The 13,878-nt window shown below is 43.1% G+C and overlaps 1 pseudogene across 1 annotated transcript; it reads left to right on the forward strand.

Annotated features, from left to right (window-relative positions):
* Window positions 1-9,651: 9,651 nt before the first annotated feature.
* On the forward strand, window positions 9,652-11,038 carry LOC309653192 (adenosylhomocysteinase pseudogene; annotated as a pseudogene). Its single transcript has one exon. The product of its transcript is annotated as an adenosylhomocysteinase pseudogene (transcript).
* Window positions 11,039-13,878: the final 2,840 nt, after the last annotated feature.

Below are 13,878 nucleotides of genomic sequence, written 5' to 3' on the forward strand. Positions count from 1 at the left end.
ACAGAAATAACCGAATTTCCTTATCAATTGCATTATAATGTACTCTCATCAGATCTTTAACGATGGCCATTTTAAAGTCTCTTGTCATTTATAGATAGTTACTGTTTTATTCTGATGATTTTGCAAAAGTGCTTCAACTTCAAGGAGATTCATGAAAAGGACTCTGAGAAGTACAGATTTCTGATAACTTTCACATCATACCACTGAACTGGGTAAGAATCTATAGAACTCTAATGAAAAAACTGGATTCATTGTCAATATTATGACATAGTATGAGTGTGTTTCGTGTTTGGTAATTGCAATCATTGTTGCTTTTGTTGTGGTCATCCATTTACAATGCTTGGTGTCAGTTTATTTCTCTCTTTAAAATAAAATACAGTGTGTGTGTGAAAAAAAAAACACAACTGGATTCATAAGACTGCTAACAAAAGATCAAGATCAACAAGAGTTAATTTACGTGGGATTGAATCAACTAACGAGGATGATTATAATTTTTTATGACTTTGAAACATCTTGGTTCTCTAATGTTTTGTTTGCCAAAGTTAAGGAAACCTCTTTTTATTTTCTCTGAAGCTATCTATGATTTACAGCTAGTTGGTAAAGTATACCCTTATGAACAAAGGTGAAACAATTACTTTTTCTCCCTGTCTGATCCCTCCAGAGTTCGGAAACTTACTGGGTAGTTTTCATGGCAATGTAGTTATTCGCATTGGTTCAATAAGAATCCGTTCCTGTAACAGGACACAGTTAGAAACATTGGTTATATTAACAAGGCTTTAACTGTGTAGGGGAAGAAAAATAATTCACTCTACCCTTCTAAGGCCTTGGCTGAGATCTGCTGTTAATAAAAGACAGATTAACAGGAGAAAAACAAGCAGAAGTTTAATACCATGTATACCTCCTGTATAAATAGGAGATACCCAGGAAAACTGAGTAGCTCCCCCAAATGGCCCAAGCCATCACCTTAAATACTATCTTCAGCTAAAGACAAAAGATGTTGGTGGGGGTGGGGGCAGTCTCGGGCGGTTACTGTTACTGAACCGGGTTCGTTTGCCTGATGTTCAGCAAGCCAAATGATGAAATGCTGAGGTTTTATAGCAGAGGACAAGATTATTCACAAGGCAGCCATGTGAGGAGACAGGAGAACAAGTCTCAGATCTACCTTCCCAATGTCGAGGGGCTTGAGATATTTATGGGATAAAGAAGCAGGGTGGTCTTAGGCATGGGGAAAGGTGATTGGAGGTAGGGAAAAGGTTAGGTAATTAGTGTTCTGGGCAGGCATATCTGAGTTATGTGCTTCTTCATGGGATGTATGTTAAAAAATGGAGGTGCTAGGGAGATCAGCTCGGTGCTTTGTGACCACCTAGAGGAGTAGGATAGGGAGGGTGGGAGGAAGACGCAAGAGGGAGGAGATATGGGGATATATGTACATGTATAGCTGATTCACTTTGTTATAAAGCAGAAACTAACACACCATTGTAAAGCAATTATACTCCAATAAAGATGTTAAAAATAAATAAATAAATAAAAAAGTAAAAAATAAAAGTCAAGGCTTTTCCCAATTTGGTGGGTGATAATAAATAGTAAATAGTTTTTCTTCTGGGTCCTGAAAGACAATCCTCTGGGAATGTTTTATGTCAGAATAGGACAGGCCATGGTCCATCTAAGCCTGTACAAAATGACAGGTAGCTTCCCTCCTGACTTCTATCAATCTTCATATTATCGGATGACACTACCAAGCATGATTCTATAGCTTTATATGAGTGTGATGAATAAGACCAAAACAAAACGCCTAAGTACTTTTAAAGCAATATCCCAAAACTTAGAAAGTCAGTGAGTTTCTGAAAGATTTTGTGAAGCAAAACAGTGTATATCGAATTCTACCTTCTTACTGAGGATGGTATGTAGTAGAAATGTTTTCCTTTTAGGCAAAAATCTGAAAATAGATGAACTGAGTAGAAAATCTGAGTCAAGGAAGGGGTAAAGTGGAAAGTTGACCATGGCATCAGGGGTATCAAACACCAATAAAATGTACCTGGAGAGAGATGTTCATCCTTGCTTTTCCTTTAATAAAGCTTGGTGGAATGTCTCATGACAAAAAACAAAAAAACAAAAAAAAACAAATGGAGGTGTTTAGCATGATCTAAGGGTGGAGTTTTCAGCCCTCTGATGTTAAAAGGTCCTTCATCAGATACCGGCGCTGGCCTGGTTTTAGGATTGGTGGTCCCAACCAGTTTTAGCCAGCTTGAACTGGACAGGACCTACTCCAAGTTCCTGGAAAACAACTTAAGCCTCGTTACTATAGTGACCCATACGTCAGAGGCTTTATCTGTAGGGGTAGTTAAGAAGTCTTATGATATATTACCTAAGCTTGGAGGGTATGCAATTAAAGAAGGGAAAAAAAAGAGAAAAAAAAAATCTAAAGCAAGCTTAATCAGTACAGGCAGATTACAAGCGGAGGGTTTTTTAACAAGCTGTTCCCTTATCTGCTGTTCTGTAAGACACACTCAAGGATTTCTGTTTAGGTGCCAGCTTCTGTTAACCCTATGGGGCATGGTTTCATTATCAGGCAAAGCACAGTAAACAAGAGTGTGGTTGTTATGTAGCTTTGTTTGCTCCTTCTCCCTGAATTTCTAGAGATTTTGTCATCCTCCTCTTCCTGGTACCAAGAGGGAGACACTCTTACAAAGATTTCCCTTACTAGACTTATTTTGCAAACAAATTAGTCTTATGTTGATTATCTCTGATAGAAATGGGGGTGTCTGTAGAGAGTAAAATTATGTTTTCAGTGGAAACTATAATGCACCTGTGTGGATTTCAGATTCTAGTCCTGTTAAATGTCTTTGAGGTTTTGTATTCTACTTGATAGCCTCCCATAACTGCCCCTCCCCCCAAACACTTTCTTTTGTCTTTAGCTGAAGATGGCATTTAAGGTGGTGGTTTGGGCCATTTCAGGGAGTTACTCAGTTTTCCTGGGTATCTCTTATGTATACAGGAGGTATACGTGGTATCAAACTTCTGTTTGCTTTTCTCCTGTTAATCTTTTATGACAGAGGGGTGTCTCAGCCAAGGCCCTAGAAGGGTGGAGGGAAAATTATTTTTCCTCCCCTACAACATGCATGTACTTACGTTGTATGTGTACATATATCTCCTTTTATATAATTTGTCAAGTTACTTTTTTATATAGTATATATGTATATTACTTTATATATTTATATATTATACATTCAGATGCCTTTATGTATTCATTTATATGTTTGTTGTTATATCTTTTTTTAATATATAAATTTATTTATTTATTTATTTATTTATTTATTTATGGCTGTGTTGGGTCTTCGTTGCTGCATGGGCTTCTCATTGCAGTGGCTTCTCTTGTTGAGGAGCATGGGCTCTAGGCGTGCAGGCTTCAGTAGTTGTGGCACATGGGCTCAGTAGTTGTGGCTTGCAGGCTCTAGAGCACAGGCTCAGTAGTTGTGGCGCACGGGCTTAGTTGCTCCACGGCACATGGGATCTTCCCCGACCAGGGCTCGAACCCATGTCCCCTGCATTGGCACGCAGATTCTTAACCACTGCACCACCAGAGAAGTCCCTGTTTGTTGTTATATCTTATATAGCATATATTTTATTTATTCCTTTATTTTTCTTTGCACATGTGCCATGACATTCATCCACATGGGCATTCCGTCAACCACACCCCTTGACAGTAATGTCTATAGTGAAGATAAAATTGTTCTCTGATTTCAGAGGCTTATGTCTGAAGGCCACACGAATGGACAGGTCCCCCCAAAAGGCATAAGGTAGAGGGAAGAGCACTAGCTTTGTTTGGAGTTGGGGAAAGAATTCAAAACGAGCAAGAACCTACTTTGGGCCAGGTACTTTACCTGTGGGATCTTTAATCCTTACAACTTTTTGAGGAAGGCATTCATCCTTATTATAGATGAGGAAACTGAAACTCAGAAAGTTTGGGTGACTTATATAGGGTCACACAATCAATAAGTGGAGAAACCTGTATTTGAACTTAAATTTGTCTGACTCTTAAATCAGGCCTCCTAACCATTATGCCTTGCTTGCTCCAAAATTTCACACCTTCTGTCTTACTGCTGAGTCTAGGGGCATTCACCTTTTGGAATTCAGAAAAGTTGTGAACACTACCCCACTCTCATGCCCCACTCTTGTTAAGTTTGAATTTTTTTTTTAACCACAAGAATGCTTTTGCAATCAGAAAAATTAATAAAGAATTATCTCTTTTAAAATCTTTAAAGTTAGAAAAATCTCAAAGAATATTAACGGGCACATGAGAAACTGGGATGAAATATTTAAAACATATATTACAGATTTGAGATATCTTTGAAAAATGTAAATCTCCACTCACCAATAGAAAATGAGCAAAGTATATGGAGAAATAATTCCCACAAGAAGGAACAATTCACACACATATAAACACACATATTCATAGAATTTGAATGACATTACACAAATAGCGTCATACCCTACATTTCATTCGACAAAAGATTCTTTTATTCATTCCAGCATGTCTTGGAAATCTATCTAGGTTATTACCTTCTGTGGTATAATAAGCAATATGTTTGATCTTTGTCCCCAGTTCCTTGCACAGAGGTCTTCAAAGCTTTGGAATTTCCTTAATGATAGGAGTGTCTTTTGTCATTCATAAGGAGACAGACCCTTTTGAGCTTAAGCTTAAGGGGGTGGGGCCCCTAGATAGCCTCAAGATGGGGCTAGTCACCAGAAATTGGAACTTTCAGCCCCAAGGACCTCTGGGAAGGGGAACAAGATTTGATGAGCTTCCAGGCTGGTGAATGCATCCACATGCTGGGAGGGTGGCACACCCCACTTCCTTGGGAACAGAAGCTCATGCATTCAGGACACTTCGGGACTTCGCCCTTTGCACCTCTTCATCTGGCTATCCATCTCATTTCTTTAAAATAAACTGGAAAACATTAAGTAAATGTTTCTCTGAGTTCTGTGAGCCAGTCTAGCAAGTGCATTGAACCCGAGGAGGAGGGGGGTCATGGGAACCTCTGATCTATGACTGGTCGGTCGGAAGCACAGGTGACAACCTGGACTTAAGGTTGGCATCTGAAGAGCGGGAGGGCACAGTTTTATGGGACTGAGCCCTTAACCAGTGGGATCTGACACTCCCTCAGTGTCAGAGTTGTTAATTGCTTGGTGTGTTGAAAAAAGCACACATTAGATCTATATCTAGTTCATATGTAACTGCTGCATATATTGCAGTGTGAATATACTATAGTTTATTCCTTGATGATAGAGATTTAGGTGGTTTCCAATGCTTTGCTATTACAAACATGCTGCAATGACCTTTTTTGTGTCTGCTTCCTTGTGCATGTGTGTAAATATTTCTCTAGGATTGGTGACTAGAAGTGGAATTGTGGAGTCATGGGGTACACTGTTAAACTGGCCTCTGTAATGGACATCTGTCATCTGAATTCTTGCTAGACTTTGACTGGTCTGGTCCAGTCAGATCTTTGAGGCCAAACCTCCATGCCTTTGCCTCAAGCTTTCTCCTGATGCCCCTTCTGTCTAGACTGCCCTCCCCTTCTCTGTTAAGCAAAATCCTATTCAATCATTAAAATTCAACTAAAGTATCACTTAATCCTAGAAGACTTCCCTGACATTCATCAGGGAAAGCTGAGTTAGGTGTTCTTTCCCGGTGTTCCTAAATCACCAGGTGATCAGACTTTATTATCGTCATGTGTTAAAACTATGTTTAGATGTCTATCTCCCATATAAATCAGTGATCTACGTGGGGACATTTGTGTCTTATTTGTCGGCCTATATAGGACACAGGATAGAACAAACACTCATTAAATATAAGTTCGGTGAACCATATATACAAGATTGTGACTCTGTGTCCTCTATTCCAACCTCTATCACCCCGACTTCAACAACTAAGGTTGTTTTGGACCCTTTTGAGAGTCCCTGAGGCCAAGAGTGAGTAAGGCTGTGAGTATGCTCTGGCCCAGGAGGGAAGAGTTCTGTGCTCTGAGCTCAGCTGGATTCTGGGAAAGGCAGCAGCAGCCAGTCTGGAGAGGCCCCCACTCAGGCCAAATGGTGTTCCTAAGAGAAACCCCTTCTCACCTCACCACGGTGGGCAGTGTGGAGTCAGAGCATCCTAGAGCTGCAAGGGACTTCGTTCACCACAGCCCCTGACCCCACCTTTTAGGGAGAAGGAGGAGGACACAAAGAGATGCATGGAGAGGGGTAGAAGGCTCCCAGCCTCCAGAGCCCTCCAGCCAGTGACAGCCTGAGTCCTGCCCAGCCCAGAGCCAGGTATTGCCTCCCTTCAGCCCAGGTCTGGACCAGCCTTCCCTGTCCCTGAGTGTTTCCCAGCAGCCTGAGTTGCCACCCCACCTTTCTTCAGAGTCCCTTGCTTGTTTCTCTGGGCATATGCACAGTGTGTGTGTAATTTGTGTGTGTGTGTGTGTGTGTGTGTGTCTGTCTGTCTGTCTGTCTGTCTGTCTGTCTAGGCTCAGTTAGGATGAGGCCAGAAGCAGAAAAGAGGGGCTCTTGTCATTGCATTTCCCACTTGGCTATTTCCCCCAGGGTGGGGGTGAGGGAGGTGAGCCTGAGAGCCCCAGGCTGGACAGAGCCTGCTGCAGTCCCAGGCAGCAAGTCTTGAGACCAAAGTACTGCCATGGGTGTCATTAGGAAAGAATGCAGAGGCAGCAGCAGCAGGGGGGAACCTCTGGGCTGGAGAGGGCAGAACTCCTCAACTCCAAGTCCAGACAGACGGGCCCTGAAAAGGGAAACCAGACCTCCATGGGGTCTGTGCTGGAGAGGCACTCAGAGGGCAGGGGGACTCTGTATCTGCCACAGAAGTACAGCCTCACTAGGGAGCAGGAATCCCTGAACCAGAAACCCACCCTGGGCTTCCTCAGATCCCCCAGAGAAAGGCCACACCCCTGAAGACTGTTGTCAGGGCAGCAGCTGCCAGGGCTGACTGCCTTCCCCCTTTGCCTGCATGGCTGCCCTGCCTGCCTTCTGGGACCTTCAGCTCCTGTTCCCTGAAAAGGCCTGTGCTGCCCACCCTGGCTGCTTGTAAGCATGGCTGGAGCCCATTTCTCTGTAAGCAGCTTTCACTAAGGGAAGATCCCTGTAACATATTCTGAAAACCTCTAGAAGGTGAGATGTGGGGAGCAAGTCCCTCCTAAATCATATAAGCCAGTCAAGGAATCTAGTAAGAATAACCGGAAGTCCACAGATGTGTGTTCCAGGGCCAGTCTCTTTCTTGGCTTGCTAGATGAACTTAGCAATATATTTAATCTTTCTCTGTCTCTATTTTGTCATCTGTAAATGAGATCAAAAGCAGATTTATAAAATTGTGTCCATATAGTATTTATAAATATAGATTTATAAATTTTCAGTCTGGTCTGAATTCAGGAAGGCCACCAGGAAGGACCCTGAGTCAGAGTGATTGGCCAGAGACAACCTGGAAACTAACCCCATCACCATAAAACTCGACACTGCGAGACATGTGGCACAGCAGTCCTCCTGGGTTCCCTTACCCTGCTGCTCTCCACCCGGCTGCCCCTTCCCAATAAAGTCTCTTGCTTTGTCAGCACGTGTGTCTCCTTGGACAATTCGTTTCTTAGTGTTAGACAAGAGCCCACTCTCGGCCCTGGAAGGGGTCCCCCTTCCTGCAACAAATGGCGACTCTGGTGGGGCCTCTTCTTCACTACGACTGACATTCTCACCACTTGGGGTACTCGGGAACCAGCTCGCCCTGTGATGGACCAGACCCAGCAGGTGCAACTGGGACCCTTTTGTCCCTGGTCTCCTCCTGACGCGGACGACTGGCCAGAGTGCCCTGACCGGGTAAGGAACAAGAGACGTTACTGACCTCTTTCCCCTTTCCTCTCTCTTTCCTCTTTTCAACCCCTCCTATCCTACTCTTTTTTCTTCTGTCCCCGTCCTGGACGCAGGAGTCTGGCTTAAGAGCCTCAGCCTGATCTGAGGGTCGGAGCCTGATCACCTCCGGTGGGCAGAGAACTCAAATTCTGGTTCTGGTCTCTGGTTTCTGCTAGGGCTGAGTTCCTGTTCTCCCTTCCTGGAAGCACAGGGAAAAGTCCCGTAATGCCTGGGTGTCTGCAGTTGGCAGGAGACGTCCGTAAGGCCACCCCTTTTGTTCCCCCTACTTCCCCTTTTCTTTCAACCTGGCCTCCTTTCCTACCATCAAAATCTTTGAAGACCTGAGATATTTCCCTTTACTCTGTTAGTACTCGGATCTGAAGTTCTGTGTCTCTGTAGGAGCTTTTCTGACAGACTGCAATCTTGTATTTAAGGGAGTGTTTGATTAGTACAGCCGGGCCTGTGTGTGTTTTATACTTTGTGTTCTGTGTTATGATTTGTGATGGCCATTCTGCCTTGTGAAATGGGATAACATTGTGTGGTCACCATATTGTTTAGACTCCAGAGAAAGCTGGTTTAGGTAAAACTCTTGAAAACTGGTTCCAAAACTGGTTCTTTTTGCATATACAGTTAGTAAAAGCAAGCTTGATCAAACGTCTTTTCAGAATTCTGACCCTGCGGGAACAAGTCCTACTAGGAGAACTTGATTTTCTCTCCCTGTGCCTTCAGACCAGGGATCTCAGGAACACTTATCTAGACCATCTCTAATTCCTGAGACTGAGGGAAAAACGAGAAGAAGCCTTTAAAAATTTTACTTATTCCAACTGTTACTTATAAACTAGTGAATTTTATATTGTGATATCTGATTCATGACTAAGTTTAGAAAATGAAGCTACATCTCTCGTTGTGTCTGTCTAGATATATATATGTCTCAGTATGTGTCTTTGTCTTTGGATAATATTGCTGAGGTTAATTTGTAAATGAGCTCTATTTAATTGGCTTAAAGAAAAGTAAGCGCTTACAAATCAAACAATTCTAAATACGAGAGAAATTAAGCTAAATGAATTTCAGGTTCACGTGAACTGGGAAATATTCAGTATTAAATTAATACCTGGTATTAATGTTTAAGTTTGTTGATCTAATTAATATAAACATGTCTTTAGAGTCACCAACATTAAGTGTAATACCTTTACTGTGCCTAGGTTTAATATAAGCTAAATAAAATCTTGTTATATCTGTTACAAATTTGTCAGCAAGGAAAGTAACTTGATGTGAAGAAACTTTTAAGGAAATAAAATGCAAATGAGATAAGAGTTTTGGGTGAACTTTTAGGAATGTCTACTTGAGGATGATCTCTCCAGATATTTGGTAATGTGAAATTTTAGAGTTGTGTTAAATTAAGTTAAATGATGGAAGTTTGTTGAATAGCTGGGTATTTCCCAAATAAAGTAAGATACTGAGACATCAATTACTAAACAGAGAAACTAAAGGTATTTAGGACTATTAATGAATATGTTTGGTGCAACCCTGAGATGTTCTCTATAAGAAAGCAAATGTTTTTAGAAATTATCACTGGTCAGCAATGAAGACCCAACACAGCCAAAAAAAAAAAAATTATCACTGGTATTTATGTTCACCAATCTACAGAATGCTAATGTAAAAGACAGTTCATAATTGCTTACTTCTTAGTTTTCACAAGAAATTAAGGTTTTAAAAGCAGAGGATTCTAATTTAAACATGTAACTAAAGATAATAGAAATAGCCCTACCCGGCGCCGCCACCTGCGCCTGTCCCCAGCCCGCGGCTCGGGACCCTTCGCCCGTGTCCATCACTCCGTGCGGAAACGCCGCCGGCATGTCGGACAAGCTGCCTTACAAAGTAACTGACATCAGCCTGGCCACCTGGGGACGCAAGGCCCTGGACCTCGCAGAGAATGAGATGCCGGGCCTGATGCGCATGCGGGAGATGTACTCGGCCTCCAAACCACTGAAGGGCGCCCGCATTGCCGGCTGCCTGCACATGACCGTGAAGACAGCTGTCCTCACTGAGACCCTCGTTGCCCTGGGTGCTGAGGTGCGGTGGTCCAGCTGCAATATCTTCTCCACCCAGGACCATGCAGCAGCTGCCATTGCCAAGGCTGGCATTCCAGTGTATGCCTGGAAGGGTGATACAGACGAGGAGTATCTGTGGTGCACTGAGCAGAGGCTGTACTTCAAGGACGGGCCCCTCAACATGATTCTGGACTATGGTGGTGACCTCACCAACCTCATCCACACCAAGTACCCACAGCTCCTGTCAGGCATCCGAGGCATCTCTGAAGAGACCACAACGGGGGTCCACAACCTGTACAAGATGATGGCCAACGGGATCCTAAAGGTGCCTGCCATCAACGTCAACGACTCTTGTCACCAAGAGCAAGTTTGACAACCTCTATGGCTGCCGGGAGTCCCTCATAGATGGCATCAAGCGGGCCACAGACGTGATGATTGTGGGCAAGGTGGCGGTGGTAGCGGGCTATGGCGACGTGGGCAAGGGCTGTGCCCAGGCCCTGAGGGGCTTCGGGGCCCGCGTCATCATCACAGAGATCGACCCCATCAACATGCTTCAGGCTGCCATGGAGGGCTATGAGGTGACCATCATGGATGAGGCCTGTCAGGAGGGCAACATCTTTGTCACCACCACGGGCTGTATCGACATCATCCTCAGCCAGCACTTTGAACAGATGAGAGATGACGCCATTGTGTGTAACATCGGACACTTTGACGTGGAGATTGACGTCAAGTGGCTGAACGAGAACACTGTGGAGGTGAACATCAAGCCCCAGGTGGACCGCTACTTGTTGAAGAACGGGCGCCACATCATCATTCTGGCCGAGGGCCGGCTGGTCAACCTGGGCTGCGCCATGGGCCACCCCAGCTTCATGATGAGCAACTCCTTCACCAACCAGGTGCTGGCGCAGATTGAGCTGTGGACCCACCCAGACAAGTATCCTGTCGGGGTCCACTTCCTGCCCAAGAAGCTGGATGAAGCAGCGGCTGAAGCCCACCTGGGCAAGCTGAATGTGAAGCTGACCAAGCTGATTGAGAAGCAGGCCCAGTACTTGGGCATGTACTGTGATGGCCTCTTCAAACCTGATCACTACCGCTACTGAGAACCAGGCCTGCCCTTTGCCTTCCAGCTGCTGTCCTTGCCTGGGTCCCACCTCTCCTCCCCAAGAGCAAATGGCACCACCTTTGAGACTGGTTTGATAATGTTCCCCATCAACTCCCTGGGGCTAGTCACTCAGTCTTTGGCCTCTGCTGCATCCCTCATACTGTTCCAAGTGTGGCAGGGGGAATTGAGAAGTCCCTCCTCAAGCCCTGGTCACGATGGAGGTACACGGGAGTTACCCACAGGGAGCCATGAGCTCAGGGGTTTTGGAACTGCTCACTTAGTCAGTCCTTCCTTAGGCTGGAAGTTGGCAGTGGTGTTCACAAAGCCCATGCACTTTACCATCCAGGCCCTCACTTGGCCTATGGACTTTATACTCATGTTCTTGGTTTACAGGTTCATTGGTTCCTCAGCCCATGACAGATGAGAAGGAGCTATGTCAAAGGGTGTGGAGGAACTTTTGGAGTTTGAATGCTCCTGAGAGCCCGGCTTAGTGCTTGGCATTCTCTTAAACCTCAGAACAATGGGGTTGGTACTTTTAGTCCCTATTTTACAGGGGTTGGAATATATTGTTAAGGGATAGCCAAGAAAGGACGAGAGAAGTGACAGCCAGAGGTTGAGAGGGGCCAGAGAAACATAAAAGTGCATTGTAACTTGATGTTCCCATCACAACTCTGGGTCAAAAAGAGATTAATTTGGTTTATAATGTTAAAAGAGAGCAAGAAGGTGGGTTAATAAAAATTTTGGTGCCTAAAAAAAATAATAGAAATAATAAAACATTTCAGTATACAATAGGAAAGTAGGATGTATGTTTTCAGTAAAGAGGGTATGAGGAATGGAGTTGCATTTTATTAAGGGAAAAGGAAGTAGGTTTGACTTAGGGCTGCCTGTTTCTGAATGGAAAAATAAAGTGCTGGATACAGAAAGTGATGAAAAGGTTTGTGGAAAGTGGATCCTGAGAAGAGTTTTGTGCATGGTCAGGACTGACTGAGTTTAAAATAAATTTGATTGAGTAAATGGATTTTTTGTTTTTTTTTGGCTGCGTTGGGTCTTCGTTGCTGCACACGGGCTTTCTCTAGTTGCGGTGAGCAGGGGCTACTCTTTGTTGCAGTGCGCAGGTTTCTCATTGCGGTGGCTTCTCTTGTTGAGGAGCACAGGCCCTAGGGCACGTGGGCTTCAGTAGTCGTGGCACGCGGGCTCAGTAGTTGTGGCTCGCAGGCCCTAAAGCACAGGCTCAGTAGCTGTGGTGCACGGGCTTAGTTGCTCCGCAGCATGTGGGATATTCCCGGACCAGGGCTCAAACCTGTGTCCTCTGCATTGGCAGGCAGATTCTTAACCACTGCGCCACCAGGGAAGTCCCAAGTAAATGAATTTTAAAGGTAAGCTGGTACAAAACTTGAATTTGGCTTTTCTCTCTGTTAAGAGGACAAGTTTTCTTAAGATGTTGAACTGCCTTTGATAACAGATTTTGAGTTTCTTTACCTTTTAAGTGATCTGTTCTATATTTGCCTTTGAAATCTTTTATTGTTATTTTGGCTAAGTGAATAACTGTTGTTTGACAGTGACCTATGATCCTATCTGATTGAGTGTTCTAAACCCTTTTGATATTTTTAGGCAAAACTTCCTAAATCAAATTCTAATGAAGTTCTTTTGACCTCTAGCTAACTTTGGGATGCTTCAGAGGGCCCCTGAAACATCCCAATGAGAGATATTAAACTAATTAGGTTCATTTGGTAGGTTAAATTACATGGGAAGTATTACCAAATAAGTAATAAACCTAGAGAAATGGGAACATATTGTATATGTATAACTGATTCACTTTGTTGTGAGGCAGAAGCTAACACACCATTGTAAGGCAATTATACTTCAATAAAGATGTTTAAAAAAAAAGTAATAAACCTTCTTAGGCTATATTGTATGGTAAATGTTACTAATATAGATATTCTAGAGGTTATATGGAGTTCCTAAAAATCTGATATGTCCTGGTAAAATGTTATCAGTCATAACTCTAGTTATTATCTGAAAGTGTTGTATGTCACAGCAGTAACCAAGTTACTTTGTCAATTGCATTGTAATCAGATTTAAACGTGCCTTCTTAAGTCTTTTGTCATTATAGACAGTTATGATTTCACTCTGATGCCTTTGCAAAAATGCTTCCTCTTCAAGAAGATTTATAGAAAGGACTTTTGGATAAATACAAGTTTCTGACTTTCAGACCATAATGCTGAACTGGGTAAGAAATTGAAGAATTCTAATGGGAAACCTGATGGCTTCATAAAGCTGTCAACAAAAAGGATTAGTTACATAGGACTGAGTGAACTGGTGAATATGGTTATAATTTTTATGGTTTCTGTCTGAAAAATTACTGGTTTAAATCTATGTTTTCCAGGTGTAAGGAAAACCTTCCCCTTACACTAATTATGACTTACAATAATTTGGTAAATTATACCTTTGTCAGCAGAATTGAAACATTTATCTTTTCTCTCTATCTGCTTCCTCCAGAGATTGAAAACTCTTAGGTTCCCAGCAGCTTTATCAGATAAATCAGGAAGGCTACCTCACTAACAGGTACAGAAATCTCAAGGTATTTTGGGAACCTTGAAAAGGGAGGAATTCACCTAGATCTATGAGGCAAAATCTGTGATAAGCTCTTGGTGGGAATTTCCTAGCCCTGAGAGGTCTTTTAAAAGTCCAGTCTGAGACTCCTTATAAAAGTTTCAGCAAGCAAAATGCCTATATGATCAATTACAGTTATATAAATCATCAGGCCAAGATTATTAAGACCAGAGTTATTTTGCAAACAAACTAGTCTTAATTTGGTTATATTTTGTAAAAACGAGG

Source organism: Balaenoptera physalus (assembly GCF_965194825.1).
Source record: "Balaenoptera physalus genome assembly, chromosome: X".
In the NCBI taxonomy this organism is placed as follows: Eukaryota; Metazoa; Chordata; class Mammalia; order Artiodactyla; family Balaenopteridae; genus Balaenoptera; species Balaenoptera physalus.